Here is a 14,332-nt window from a genome sequence, read left to right on the forward strand (position 1 = left end):
TCAAAGATATATTGTTATATTAAACCAACCAAATGAATATTTAATGAGTAACTAGCATGAGTGCAACTGGCAAACCAACTGGGGAGAGGAAGCTAGCTCACATGGAACAGCAAGAGAACAATTCAGGACAGAATCCCAAGTCAGGCTTCCTGCCTGCCTGCTCTCCTTCTGTGCTTGGGTGGCTCAACCATCCCAAGACGGGTGATTTGTTGGCCCTGGGCTTCTTTCTCCTCCTTTTATTAAGTGAGGTGATTGGGTTAAATCAAGGACTGGCAAACTATGGCCCCGAGCCAAATCCAGCCCATCCCCTGTTTAGTGAATGGAGTTGTACTGGAACACAGCCACGCCCATTCATTTACATTTCATTTATGCCTGATTTCAAGCTACAACAGCAGAATTGAGCAGCTATAACAGAGACCCAGTGACCTGCAAAGCCTAAAACACTGACTATCTGGCCGTTTACAGAAAAAGTTTGCAGACCTCTGGTCTGGAGAAACTCTAAGTGGTTGATCTGAGGGCCAAGTCTGGGGATCCTACTGAAGTGTTCATGATAAGGTTGAGTTGAGCCATCCATGCTAAGTGCTTTCCTTGCATCATCTCATTTCATTCTCGAAATGCTTCCGTGACAAATGCTTCCATTCTACAGATGAGGAAACTGAGGCTTCCAGTGGTGTGGTGACTTTTCTAAAGTCACCCAGAGATGTAGGCAAGTCAGGAGCCTGTCTGGAGCTAAAACCTTTGTCCTTGCCTCTCCAGTGAACATGACGCCTAGGAATTGTGTAAATGTTAATCAGTGAGAGTTGGGGTAGGGGGAGTGTAATTCTTACAGGACCTCAAATTTGGTGCATAGGATTTTGATGAGTGGAGAAAAAGGAGGCGGCCCTCCCAGCATGGGGACTGGGGACAAGAGGAGGGCGTGTTATGTATCACAAGGCCAGGTCTTTGTGTTTGGGTGAGAGAAGGACCTTCCACCCGCTGCCCCAGGGAGGGGATTGCCTCCTTCAAGCCTCACAACCACCCTGTGAGGTGGGTGCCCCTCTGGCTCCCACTCAACAGGTAGAGGGGGACAGCCCAAGGCAGGTGCTTGCCCAGGTCACACAGCAGGTGAGTGGCATTTCCTCTTCGTTCATATGTTTTGGGCAAGTTCTTTTCACAGTGTTAGGCTGTCTTACCTGGGCTACGGTGAGCCTGGTAGAACACTTTGGAATTTAAAGTGGGATCACTTCAGCCAAAGGGCAAGAGGCATCAGGGTGGCAGAGCCCAAGGGGAAGGCAAAACGCAAGGCAAATTGGAAGCTATCAAAGTGGCTGACTGCCCTTCTGGGGATCAGTCTTCTCTATTCACATCAGAGAAGACTCTGTGTCCATATAATGAGCAAGATAGCCCGCCTACAATTGACGGCAGTTACCCCTCTAATGCATAACTACTGCTTTCCCGCTCCAACACTCCACTCCAGCCCCACATGCCCTCTACCTCATCCTGGGGCCCCTCGCTGCACCACCCCAGAAGGTATCCTTCACGTTGTCACTTTGCTCTGTGAATGCTGTGCATGGAATTGGGCAACTCGGCAACTCTGTGCCTCTGGATATTTGCACTTGTTGTCCCTTTAGCTTGAAATGTTCTTCTGTATATATCCATGGTCTGAATCCCCTCAACATCTGCAGGTTTTTGCTCAAAAGTCATATTCTCAGGAGACCTTCCTGACATTTTACGGAAAATTATGTCCTCTGTACCACACCCTCCTTTCCCACCTCCTCTGCCTTATTTTCCTCTGTATCATTTGCCTCTGTCTGGCTCATTTATTGTCTGCCAATGCTCCCCATCCGCCCTGGAATGTGAGCCCATGAGGGCAAGGTTTGCATCTGTTCTATTCATTGCTATATCTCTAATACTTAGAATAAAGCCTACCACATAGGAGGCATTCAATATATAATTGCTGGCTAGAAGTTTAATGCATTCCAATGTCATTCCACAATTTGCTAGATTTGGTTCTTTGGGCAAAATACTTAGTTTCTCCAATACTCAGCCTTCTCCTCTGTAAAATTTTGGTGAAACAGTACCTTTTTCATTGAGTGTTGTTAGAAATAATTGAAAAAACAAAATAGAAGAAATGTAACCTGCTTGGCTCAGAGTCTGGCATAGAGTCTCACACACAGCAGGTGCTGGGAGATGTGTCCCTCCTTTTTTTTTTTTTCTTTTGAGGACACTCCTGGAGCCAAGTATAACTTGACAATAAGACCAGGACCAAAACTGTCTGTATTAGGCGAGGGTATCCGACCATAGGGAGAAAGTCAGTTTCACTACTTAGGACGGTGGAAAATTCCTTTATTCCCTTGCACTCCAGTTTGCTCATCTGTGAAATGGGTTATAATAAAACCAACTTCATAGAGTTGATTCAGATATTGAATAAGGTGATGCATAAGAGTTGTTCAGCACAAGACCTAGCTCATATGATCTTCGGGGTTAATGATGAGGAGGGGGATGGTAAGTATCCTCAAGGAGGCTACCTGGGAAGGAGGTGCTGGCCCAGCCCTGGAGTCTTCTGGCCCTTGGATTTTTGGCAAGAAGTTGGTTCCTGACAGATCAGGCCTGAGCAGGTTAACGTGCAACAGTCTCTCCTCCAGCTCCTTTTTTTAGCACAAAAATCTGTCCTAGCACCTCTCATCATCCACTTCATCAGTCTCAAACGGTTGGCTAATTGCACTCTCCAGCAGCCCCCCTCTCTCCCTGCCTCTTCAACAAGCTCAATAACACACAGCTGCCTCTTTCTTTGGGGCCCCACTGGGAAGCTATAAACAAAATATAGCTAGCAATACTTCACCACCTTCTCTAGGCTCCCTTCCCCTGTTGACCCCCTGCTCCCCTCTCCTTGAACAGGAATGGTACCAGATGGGAGCTAAGATCCCTATCAAAGACTAAAGAACTCCAGAAATGGTAATATACATGAGTCAATGTGAAAGACTTTTCTTTTCTTTCTTTTTTTTTTTTTTTTTTTTTTTTTTTTTTTTTATGAGTAGGCTTCAAGCCCAGTGTGGAGCCCAAGGTGTGGCTTGAACTCATGACCCTGAGATCAAGACCTGAGCTAAGATCAAGAATCAGATGTTTGACTGAGCCACCCAGGAGCCCCAAAAGACTTTTCTCAATTCCTAATTTTTTTAAAAGAAAAATGACTATATAGCAAAAAATAATGATAATGCATTATGGTTGTTAACATATGTAAAAATAAAATAGATGTCAAAATAGAACAAAAGACAGGGGAAATGGAAATCTACTGTTGTAAGAGTCTTACATTCTGTGTGCAGTGGAACAGTATAAATTCAAGGTAGGCTTTGACAATTTAAGAATGTATATGGCAATTCCTAGAACAACCATTTTAAAAGTGATATGGATTTTTAAAAAATTAGTAGATGAGAAAAAAATAGAATACAAAATTCTCTCAAAATGCAAAGAAGGCAGGAAAAGAGGAAAGAAAATTTTTTTAAATAATGAAAGGGGAAACCAGATGTCAGAGAGCAAAACAGTCGTTTTCAATCCAACCAAATCAATAATTACATCAAATGTAAATGAACTAACACCCCAATTTAAAGGCAGAAATTGACAATAAAAAGCCAAGGCCCAGCTATATCCACACACTTTAAGTGTAAATACACAGAAAGATTAAGAGTAAAAAAGATGGAAAAAAAGATACACCATGGAAACAGTAACTAAAAGAAAGCCATATCAAACGAAATGAATTCAAGACAAGGAATACTACTAGATGTAAGGAGAGACATTTCATATGATAGGTGTCAAATAAGAAGACAGAACAACCCCAAATGTGTATGCATCTAATACCAACCTCAAAACCAGCCTCTAATATCAGCAAAAACAGAACTAAAAATCTGTGTGTTTCACTATGTGAAATTATATCTCAATAAAAAAGAGCATACATATTTGTGTGAATAATAATAATAAAAAGACAGGGTCTCTGGCACAGAAATCGGTCTGAGGCTCAAGGCCAAGGCCTAACCAGCAGCCAAGGAGTCTCAACATAGAGTCCCAGGAGAGCTCTCAAATCCCCCTTGCTGGCATCTGGCTCCATGCAGAGCAAGAAGTCACAGGAGGGAGATAATAGTCATGGCTGTGAGGGAAGAGAGGGACAAGGACAAGAACCTGGGTCAGCTGACTGGGTCACGTCCCTGGAAGACTAGTAGATGGAACATGAGAGGGAGCAAGAAAGAGCCAATGAAATGTTCTATCTCAGCACTTGGTCTCCACACAACACTTCTTCCAACTTTCATTGCAGTTACCTCCATGTCACTTGGTTTGTGTCTGTCTCTCCCTGGGCCTATAAATCCCATGTGGGCAGGGGCCATGTCAGCCTCTTTGACCTTCTTAACCTAAGTCCTGGGCACAATGGCTGACATACAGGAAGGTCCTTGATAATTGGTTATTGGAAAAATGAGTGAATAAATGAATGAATGAGGAAATAAAAGAAGGGGGGGGGTTGGAGAGAGGGAGGAAAAGAGGGAAGGAGAGAGGGAGGGAGAGGAAGAAACAAAAAGGACAGAGACACAGGAAACATCAATGTCCCACCCTCACTGGAAGGGCTAAGGCAGTGTCATAAAGAACATGAAGTCAACATACAAATCCTCCGCTCTCTTTTTCCATCCCAAAGTTTCCAGGTAACCCCTGCAGCCCCTTAATAGCTCCTCTTCCTGCCCTGCTGCCTGAGGCCCTGACCTAAGCAAGACCCTGAGGACTGTGGATCTGAGTTGAAATCCTCTGCAGCTCCCCCTCTCCCCCACAGAGACATTCTCTCTGACTTCAGTGTGTCCTACACTAAATCAGACCTTTGTCTGCGGGAGCACAGTCTCAGCTCCCCGAGGAAGGAATCGACAGTCATCATCGATCGAAACTCTCTCCCTAATTGGCTGCCCCCCACCCCATCTTCACAATGGGCCATTTCCCAGACAATAGACATCATCACTGCCTTTGTGCAAGCCCAAGCATCCTGAAATTGAGTCTCCAATCTCCTCGCAGACATGCACAGGAAATGGAAAATCCATGCCGGTCCCTGCTGACACTCTGGCTGTGGATTCCAAAGCACAAAGGGCATCTGCTCCCTGGGATGCAGAGGGGACCTGAGACTGCCTGGGCAGGGGGAGGTCTAACTCCCATGGCCAGCCTTCCAGGGTAGAATCAGAAACTTCCTGAGGACTGAGGATCTCCATAACCCTACTTGTATCACCCACCCACTCATGGTAGGGCAGGGCCTGATCACCTGGGTCACCGCTGGAAAACCTGGGGTCCCTGGAGTCCTAGGGTCCTGTTTACAAAGAAGGCTTCTGAGCTTCCTGGAAGAACAAAGGATTCAGGGAACTAGCGATCCTTAGAAAAAATGGTAGACAACAGATGTTCCCACACCGCAGGAAAAAGCTGTCCTGAGGTAGAAGATGCCCTTCCTTCCCTTTCTTCAAAGAGCAGCCTGCAGATGCTTCTGAGTCATGCGCCTGAAAACGTCACTTCTCCTGCCTGAAACTCTGACCATTGGTACCCAGCTGTGTGAAACATAATCCTAAATATTTTGAGACTGTCAGGGGAAATTGGATTAGGAACTGGGGATTAGACGATACAAAGGATTTTTTTTTTTTTTGCTAATTGTTAAGCGTGATAACGCCTTGTTGTTAGGTAAGAAAACATCTATATTTTTTAGAAGTGTATCCCACGGGGCTATAATGACACAGTACCTGAGATTTGCTTTCAAATACTTCAGTATGGAGAAATGGAAAGAGAAAGCGAACTGTCATAATGCAGAATCCAGGTTCAGCAAGATGAGATGCTAGGATTGATTAATGATGTCTGCCTCAGGCAGGGGAGACGCAGCACGGGTGGGAAGTGCAGAGGAGGACAGGCTACTGCATGTATCTGCCATCCCGGCTGGCCCCTTGTCTGCCAGACAAATGTCTACTTTGCCTCTCAGGCTTGCTTCAAAGAATACCTTAGTTACATATTGATTAACTAGGAGTTAATATGTTCTTAAACAATTCGGTCTTGTTTATTTAATCCGTTTCTGCTCTAGGACAAGCCAAAAAGGAGAACCATCAAGGCCTTGGCCTAAAAATTGCTATTATTAATTGAATTTTAGATGGAAGTATTGATTTTATATTTCAACTTTTTTTAATGTTTATTTATTTTGAGAGAGAGAGACGAGAGAGAGAGAGAGACAGAGAGAGAGAGAACACACGAGAGTAGGGCAGGGCAGAGAGAGAGAGCAGGAGAGAGAATCCCAAGCAGATCACGACCTGAGCCGAAATCAAGAGTCAGACGTTTAACCAGCTGAGCCACCCAGGCGCCCCTGATTTCATATTTTAGACTCAACTGAACGATTTCCCCTTTCCTTACTTTCCAGCAGGAGGTGATAGCACACACAAAATCTCCGTCAGCAGCACAGCAACCCCATGAGCTAAGAGTCTATCACCTCCCTACTTCAGATCCAAGTTGAAATCTTTCACACAAGGTCCGACGTCAAAGGCAGTGCTCGACGGTCGCACTCTCTTACCTCCCACCGGATGCCTGGACGAGGCACTTGTAAATGTTTCAGCCACAGCAATGAGCCAGGAACTTGTGGGCTGGAGGGCCAGAGAGAAAAGAGGAGGTCAGCTTCCCAAGGACAGCTGCTTGAGAACCCGTAACCCCCCAGGGGGAATCTCAGCTCAAGGCAAGAGAGAGGAAGAAGAAACACCATCTGTGCGGGGCTCCATCTGGGAGGCTCCCCCGGAGGAACCTCTCCCATCCAGCCACCAGAGAGGCGCTCCCCGTTTGTGACGCTTCCACGTGGCTGGGGCCACTTCCCTGAGAACTCAGCCCACTTTGGGGCCAGCATTCTGTTCGTCAGCAAAAGGATGGGAAAACTGGGGGATCCAATCAGTGAAACTGGGGATACAAATTGGCAACCCCCATTAATAGAATTCGAATCGGGTGCCATCCTTAGTTCAGGGTGTTTGTTTGTTTCATGATACTTATTTGAATCAAAATTTTTGTACGAGTTTGGTGATGTCTGTGTGATTTAAATTTTAATCAGTAACTGTCTTACCTGGTGTGCTATGGGAGGGTATGCCAACAACACAAAATGCAAAATTCCAATATAGGCATTAAACTTACAGTTCACACGGGGCGCCAGGGTGGCTCAGTCAGTTAAGCATCCGACTTCGGCTCAGGTCATGATCCCACAGCTTGTGAGTTCAAGCCCCACGTCAGGCTCTGTGCTGGCAGCTCAGAGCCTGGAGCCTGCTTCAGATTCTGTGTCTCCCTCTCTCTCTCTCTCTCTCTCTCTTTCTGCCCCTCCCCCAGCTCACACTCTGTCTCTCTCTCAAAAATAAACATTAAAAAAACCTTAAACGTATAGCTCATGCAAAGAATCTTATATCCCAAATGAAATGAAAGTTATTTAGAAATAAGGAAGGATTGCTAATCTAGAATTCTCTGCAGTTTTCTACTCCTGGTTTCTTCCCCTTAAAAAAGGACTCCAAGGTTTTTCCAGGAGTCTATGAGAATCACTTGTAATAATTTTCTGTTCTCCTAAAAATCCCATACTAAATTCCCCCAGAACACTGCTAAGACCAGATTGTAACATTTCACAAAACTTTACAGAAGCAAAAGAGAATTACAGTGAGGAGAGTTATCTCACTCAGAGAGTTCCAGCTTGATGCTCTCTTACTGGGACCACCAACTCCCTCTCCACCACAGAATTGCTTTGTCTCTACTTTCCTACCCTAGTTCAGATCCTTGCCCCCATCCTGTCTCTGAGGTCCAGCAAGAGGAGAAAAAAAGATCTCCGGTCTCGGCTTCCCAGGATGTGCAGACCTGTAACTCAGCCCCCTGTGAAGACAGACTGTTGGGGCGCCTGGGTGGCTCAGTCGGTTAAGCATCTGACTTCGGCTCAGGTCATGATCTCGCAGGCCGTGAGTTCGAGCCCCGCGTTGAGCTCTGTGCTGGCAGCTCAGAGCCTGGAGCCTGCCTTCTATTCTGTGTCTCCCTCTCTCTCTGCCCTCCCCCCTGCTTGTGCCCTGTCTCTCTTTCTCAAAAATAAATAAAACATTTTTAAAAAGGAGAGTGTTAACACCATTGTGAAGAGTAGTTTCATCCCTCACTGCCTCCAAACTGCATTTCAGAAAAGAATGTGTTGCCTTACAGTTGTGGAGCCAAAAGTCCCATCAAAGGATTTTTCTTAAATTAGGACATAAACTGCCCTCAAAGTTATACACAAATATCCCCTTGGTGAAATAGGAAGTTGCTAGCTTTTAAAACAGCACCTTTTGGGGCGCCTGGGTGGTGCAGTCGGTTAAGCGTCCGACTTCAGCCAGGTCACGATCTCACGGTCCGTGAGTTCGAGCCCCGTGTCAGGCTCTGGGCTGATGGCTCAGAGCCTGGAGCCTGTTTCCGATTCTGTGTCTCCCTCTCTCTGCCCCTCGCCCGTTCATGCTCTGTCTCTCTCTGTCCCAAAAATAAATAAACGTTGAAAAAAAAAATTAAAAAAATAAAATTAAAACTGTAGGGGCGCCTGGGTGGCGCAGTCGGTTAAGCGTCCGACTTCAGCCAGGTCACGATCTCGCGGTCCGTGAGTTCGAGCCCCGCGTCAGGCTCTGGGCTGATGGCTCGGAGCCTGGAGCCTGTTTCCGATTCTCTGTCTCCCTCTCTCTCTGCCCCTCCCCCGTTCATGCTCTGTCTCTCTCTGTCCCAAAAATAAAAAATAAACGTTGAAAAAAAAAATTAAAAAAAAAAATAAAACAGCACCTTTTCCTACTACTTCTAATCATCAATTTTGGGGTCCACCTTTCTACTTTGGAGGTTATCTCCAAACACAGCAGCTGGGAAGGGCCTGTGGTTCCTCAACCACTCTCCCCCTTTGTGGTCGGTCCTTTCACCCCTAAAATCTCCCCAAGAGAGACATCCTATAGTTACGCTCCAGAAATGGCTCTTTCCGGGATGCTACCCTGCTGGGTCGGGGGGTCCCTGGAGGAAGGAACCGTTTTGGATGAGGCTGCTGGTACAAACTAAAAAAAAGGCTTGCTCAGAGAAGAGCAACATGAACAGTCACGCTGCCTGTGACAATGTGATACCGATCGGGCCACCTGAAAGAAGGGAGGCAGGGCGGAACTCCTGATAGCACCCCAAAAGCTGCCTCTTTTAAGACTCCTTTTTGTATTACTGTATTGTGTTCTGCGCACAGGAGGCCTTGGCCTTGGTGCTCTTCTGGAGTAAAGTTTGAGTTTTCCCTTTCTAAAATGTTTCAAACACTTGGCCCTGATGTGTCTTCACCTACACTTCTCCAACTAGGGCACGTTTCCCCTTCCCGCAGGGATATGCAGCCATGTGCTGGAGGGCCCACGAAGCCGCACAACACCGCACACTGTGGCATTCGGATTTAACTGAAAAATGGCTCGGGGGAGGGGGCGGTGTAGACGTTCGGAAACTTTGCACTCTTACCCGTCTTTGTCACGGGCAAAGCCAGCACCCTCCTGCTTTTCCCTGTTGTGCGAGTTCGTGTTTTTTCATGAAAGCATGGGGGTGTTTTTTTCATTTTTAATCAAAGTAACGCGCAAAGTTACGGCTGTGTTTTTTAAAGCAAAGTTACAGCTTTAAAATCAAAGCATACAAAGAATTTCTCATGAAAAATCATAATGCCGTGCCCTATCCCACTGCATTCTCTAGCCTGGCTCCCTGGAGGTAACAATTTATAACTCTTTATAAGTCTCGCGGCTGCTTTTTTTTTTTTTTTTTTTTCCTATTAGCTACCTCCATATTTCTAAATAATATTATTTAAACTGCTATTTATTGATCCATACATTCCAGACATTCTCTATTGATTTTGAATTATGATGGATGTGGGTTTGACTCTTTCATTTCCCCAATCTGCATTGCCCCATACAGCTAGTTCACTATTTGTAGTTAAATCGTTTGTGCCGTAAGAAACACATTTGCTGTTCGGTGGCCACGTAACATCGATTCTCTTTCCTCTTTTAACTGCGCTCTGATTTCCATCTGGGAATCAATCCACCGCTCCGCTACATAGTCGCCACCCTCTCTGGGTGACCACGCCCTCTCTAGCTACAGGGAGGCTCCAATTGGCTGAACCCCATCCCGCAAGCTATAGTGATTGGTCAAAAAAAGGTCTGTAACCCAATATCAGCCAATGAGAGGCTTCCTGGAGGAAACTGGGGCAAAATTTCCTTGCTCTTTTGTAGAGGCCCCTAGAGGAATGTTTTCCTCCTAATAGACCTGCAGGAGGAAGCACGAAGCCCCTAGAAGGTGCTGGAATCCGCCCTGGAACCCCGCGGAAAAGCCATCTTACTTTGAATAGAGATACTGCAGATGGCAGAGGAGGGGTGAATATTAAACGTTTTCGAGAGTACCTGGATCAAGCCTCATCTGCAGTTTCAACTGCCTTCAAACTTGCCAGTCATGTGAGCTAACTACTATAAATCCCTTTATGGTTTAAGCCACTTTGAGTTATTTGCAAAGGGAAGATTCCTCACCAACATAAGGATTGACTTCATTATGCTGTGCAGCAAATTATTTATAGTTTCACCGCAGAGCTGAGCAGTATATGATCAGACCTCTTCGCATGTACAGGTTTTTTGGTGGTTTTTGAAAGTTAATTATTATTTTTACTTGCAAAATTTCCCATAAGCATATCCTTAATTCTTTCCACATACTCGTCTCTAACCCCTTCTTCCGCTCCTGGCTGGGGTCCGTCTCAGCCGTCAGCCTACACCTTCTCTTCCCTGATTGCTTGAATTCCAGTAACTTCCCCTCTTTTGGATGACGCAGGGTTTGCTGGAACATTTTCTCAATGCTTTCTGTGACAGTTTCAAGCAGGCTAATTGCCTTGGGCGGGGGGTGGGGTGGGGTGGGCAAGGAGGAGGTGAAGATTCTTAATTCTGCCCTCACAATGGATCAGTAGCCTGGCAGCGTGCGAAGTTCCCAGTTGAAAATTATATTCCGTAAGATTTTTGGTGCCAGTGTTCTGTTGTTTTCTGGTGTTACAGAGAAGTCTGATGCCGTTCTGATTCTCGTCCTTTGTGTGTGACCTGTTTTGCATTATTTTGCTTGGGGGAAGCTTTTAAGGGATCTCCTAATCCCAGGTTCTAAAACCTTTCTATGATGTGTCCTGACACGGGTCTTTTTTCTCTTATTCTTATGTGTCCCCTTTGTCATGTGAGCCTTTCCAATCAGGAGCCTGACATTTTTCAATTTGGAAATTTTGTCCTTAGATTCTTTCTTCTGTGTCTTTCATTCTCCTCTCTTCTTTCTTTCTTTATGGGGCCTTCTTAGTCAGGTGTGGAATTTCTAGGGTATATTCTCTAAGTGTCTCCCCACCATTCTCTTATTGTGCAACCCTGTATCTTTTTCGTCCTGCTTTATGTCCTATTTCCTTGACTTTGTCTTCCACTGATTTTTTTAAATGTGAACTATCATTTTTATTTCCATGAGATCTTTACAGTATCTCATTGTGTTTTGTTAAGTGTTTATTTATTTATTTTGAGAGAGGACAGAGAGAGAGAGAGAGGCAGAGAGAGAGAGAGGGAGAGAGAGAATCCCAAGCAGGCTCCACACTGTCAGCGCAGAGCCTGACATGGGGCTCGATCCCACAGACCGCAAGATCATGACCTGAGCTGAAATCAAGAGTCGGGTGCTTAACTGACTGAGCCACCCAGGCACCCCTCTTACTGTTATATAGGTGAAATACTTTCTTGTTGCTCTCTGAAAATATTTATTAGAATTGGGGAACCACACTAAGAACATCTTCTCATTGTCCCACTATCCTGTCCAGAGCTAAGGAATCTGGGTGACAACATCACCATTGCCTGGGCTAACTGTGCCACTCTACTAAGTATGTCACTGTGCCAGTAATGTGAACCGTGAAATGGTGATCCCCCTGGGAGCTTGGTCATTAGTGTGCAATTCACTTTGCCGGATCTGCCTCAGAAAGGCACCGAGCAGGACTCACCCTCACTGAGTTAGAGAAATAGACGATCTGTTTTCCACATTAAGCAAGAGCCCAGCGGTACATCACACAGTCACCAAACATGCTGCAAAAAAGGAGCAGGAGAGAGATGAGGAACAGAGGGCAGAGGCAGAAAGGAGAATGGTAGAAGAGAAGACAAAAATGGTGGCAAATAATTAAGTATCCTGACAAAGCAAACAAAAGTCAGGCAAAGACTTCATCAAAAAACCTGACTCAAGGGGCGCCTGGGTGGCGCAGTCGGTTAAGCGTCCGACTTCAGCCAGGTCACGATCTCGTGGTCCGTGAGTTCGAGCCCCGCGTCAGGCTCTGGGCTGATGGCTCAGAGCCTGGAGCCTGTTTCCGATTCTGTGTCTCCCTCTCTCTCTCTGCCCCTCCCCCGTTCATGCTCTGTCTCTCTCTGTCCCAAAAATAAATAAACGTTGAAAAAAAAAAATTAAAAAAAAAAAAAAAAACAAACCTGACTCAAGAAGTAAAAACAAATGTCCCATCGATGGACACTTAAGAATGGCTAAAAAGGTAAATTTTGTGTTGTGTATATTGTATCACAATTTTTTTTGAAATCATCTTGGAATTGGGGCCCCTGGTGGCTCAGTCGGGTGAACGTCCGACTTCGGCTCAGGTCACGATCTCACAGTCTGTGAGTTGGAGCCCCACGTCGGGCTCTGTACTGACAGCTCAGAGCCTGGAACCTGCTTCGGATTCTGTCTCCCTCTCTCTCTGCCCCTCCCCTGCCCATGCTCTGTCTCTCTCTGTCTCTCAAAAATAAATAAACATTAAAAAAAATTTTTAAATCACCTTGGAATGAAAGAGCACCCATACCGGGGGAGACGGAGAGAAGATGAGGGATCAAACTGTAGTTTGTAGGATGGCTGAGATTTGGGATCAAAAGTGGCAGCCAAGCTAGAAAAAAAAAAAAAAAATGCCCTTATAGGCTGAACCATAAAAGACTGCATTTTAATGTGTTCAAAAAGGCATGTTTGAACCACCAGTTGGGAGACAGGGTTACGTGGGTTCTTTACCTTACAGTCGTGCAACTGAACAGATGTTGATGTTTCGGGCATTTTATGGGTCTTTGTTCACTATGTTTATAATGATGCTGCTTGGGAGACATTAAATGCAAATTTCTTGATGGTGAAATAACTGTTTAAGAAAATTTCAACAACATAATATGAGTTCCTGGGCAAACCATGGTATCGACTGTAGAAAGTGAACAGATGGAGGTACAATTCTGACAGGCACAACTGCCAGAGCCACAGGGGCGGGCTCAGGCACCCTCCGAATGAGCCGGAAGCATTGCCTCAGTTGTCCAAACGCTTCACCTCAAAGGATCTGCCTCTCCACTGCCTCAGTGTTCTCAGTGGGGGAGTAAAATGGGTTAATTCTGTAACAAGGGCTGGTTTGAAGACTCATCTTGTGGAAAGCGCCTTGAAGAGTTAGCTCTGCCTCATGAATGCGCACCGGTTTTGCAAGGAGAGCGGCTGGCCAGTGTTTCTGAGACATCAAAACCCAGTGTGACAACGTTGACGAGCAGAATGAATTTGTTGTTCATCTTAATGATAAAGTGACTCGCAAAAGCAGCTTATTTAGCAAAGTTTCCTTGTTCAAGGTTGAACACACTCCATCAAAATCGTTAAGGCCAAACTGTGGAGGGACACTATTCACAACCGTGCCAAGTCCTGGTCTTAATTATGGGGACACCTCGAACTTCAGGCAGACTGGCTCTTGAATTTGCTGACATAGCCTTAGAACAAAATAATCAAATTGCCCAACATTTGCAAAAAAAAAAAAAAAAAAAAAAAAAAAAGCTTGATCTGTGTTTTTTTTTTTTCTTTCTTAGGTAATTTTCTTAGTAAGTGAGACTGGACTTCTGCTTCTAGAAAGATAGTGTAGATGTACTTTTCCCTATTCTTCCTGCTAAGTATAGCTAAAACCATGGACATTATATTCAAAACAAACATAAGGCTCTGAAAGGTAGCGAAAAGAAGACAGACTGGCTAGGGACTTCAGAAACCAAGGAATGAGTCAAGTGAGCTCCCTGGATCTTTTTATTTTTTTATTTATTTATTTATTTATTGCCTTATATACCCCATTGAGTGCTGGAGAAGCCAGCAACCTGGAAATGTCAATGGGTGCAGACAAAAGAAAATCCTTGAGTCAAGTCTGCTTTCTGTAGACAAAGGACCAAGAAAAGGGCATCTTAGCAAGCAGAAAACTTCTAGATAATAAGTGCATTTCTCCAGCTAAACATCTAAGAAAATCTTTGGCCCCATCCCCACCCCTACCATCAAAGACTAAATGGGGGAGTCCAGACTCCATCATCAG

This window comes from Puma concolor, chromosome C1, assembly GCF_028749965.1.
Source record: "Puma concolor isolate L17-30 chromosome C1, mPumCon1.1.hap2, whole genome shotgun sequence".
Taxonomy (NCBI): domain Eukaryota; kingdom Metazoa; phylum Chordata; class Mammalia; order Carnivora; family Felidae; genus Puma; species Puma concolor.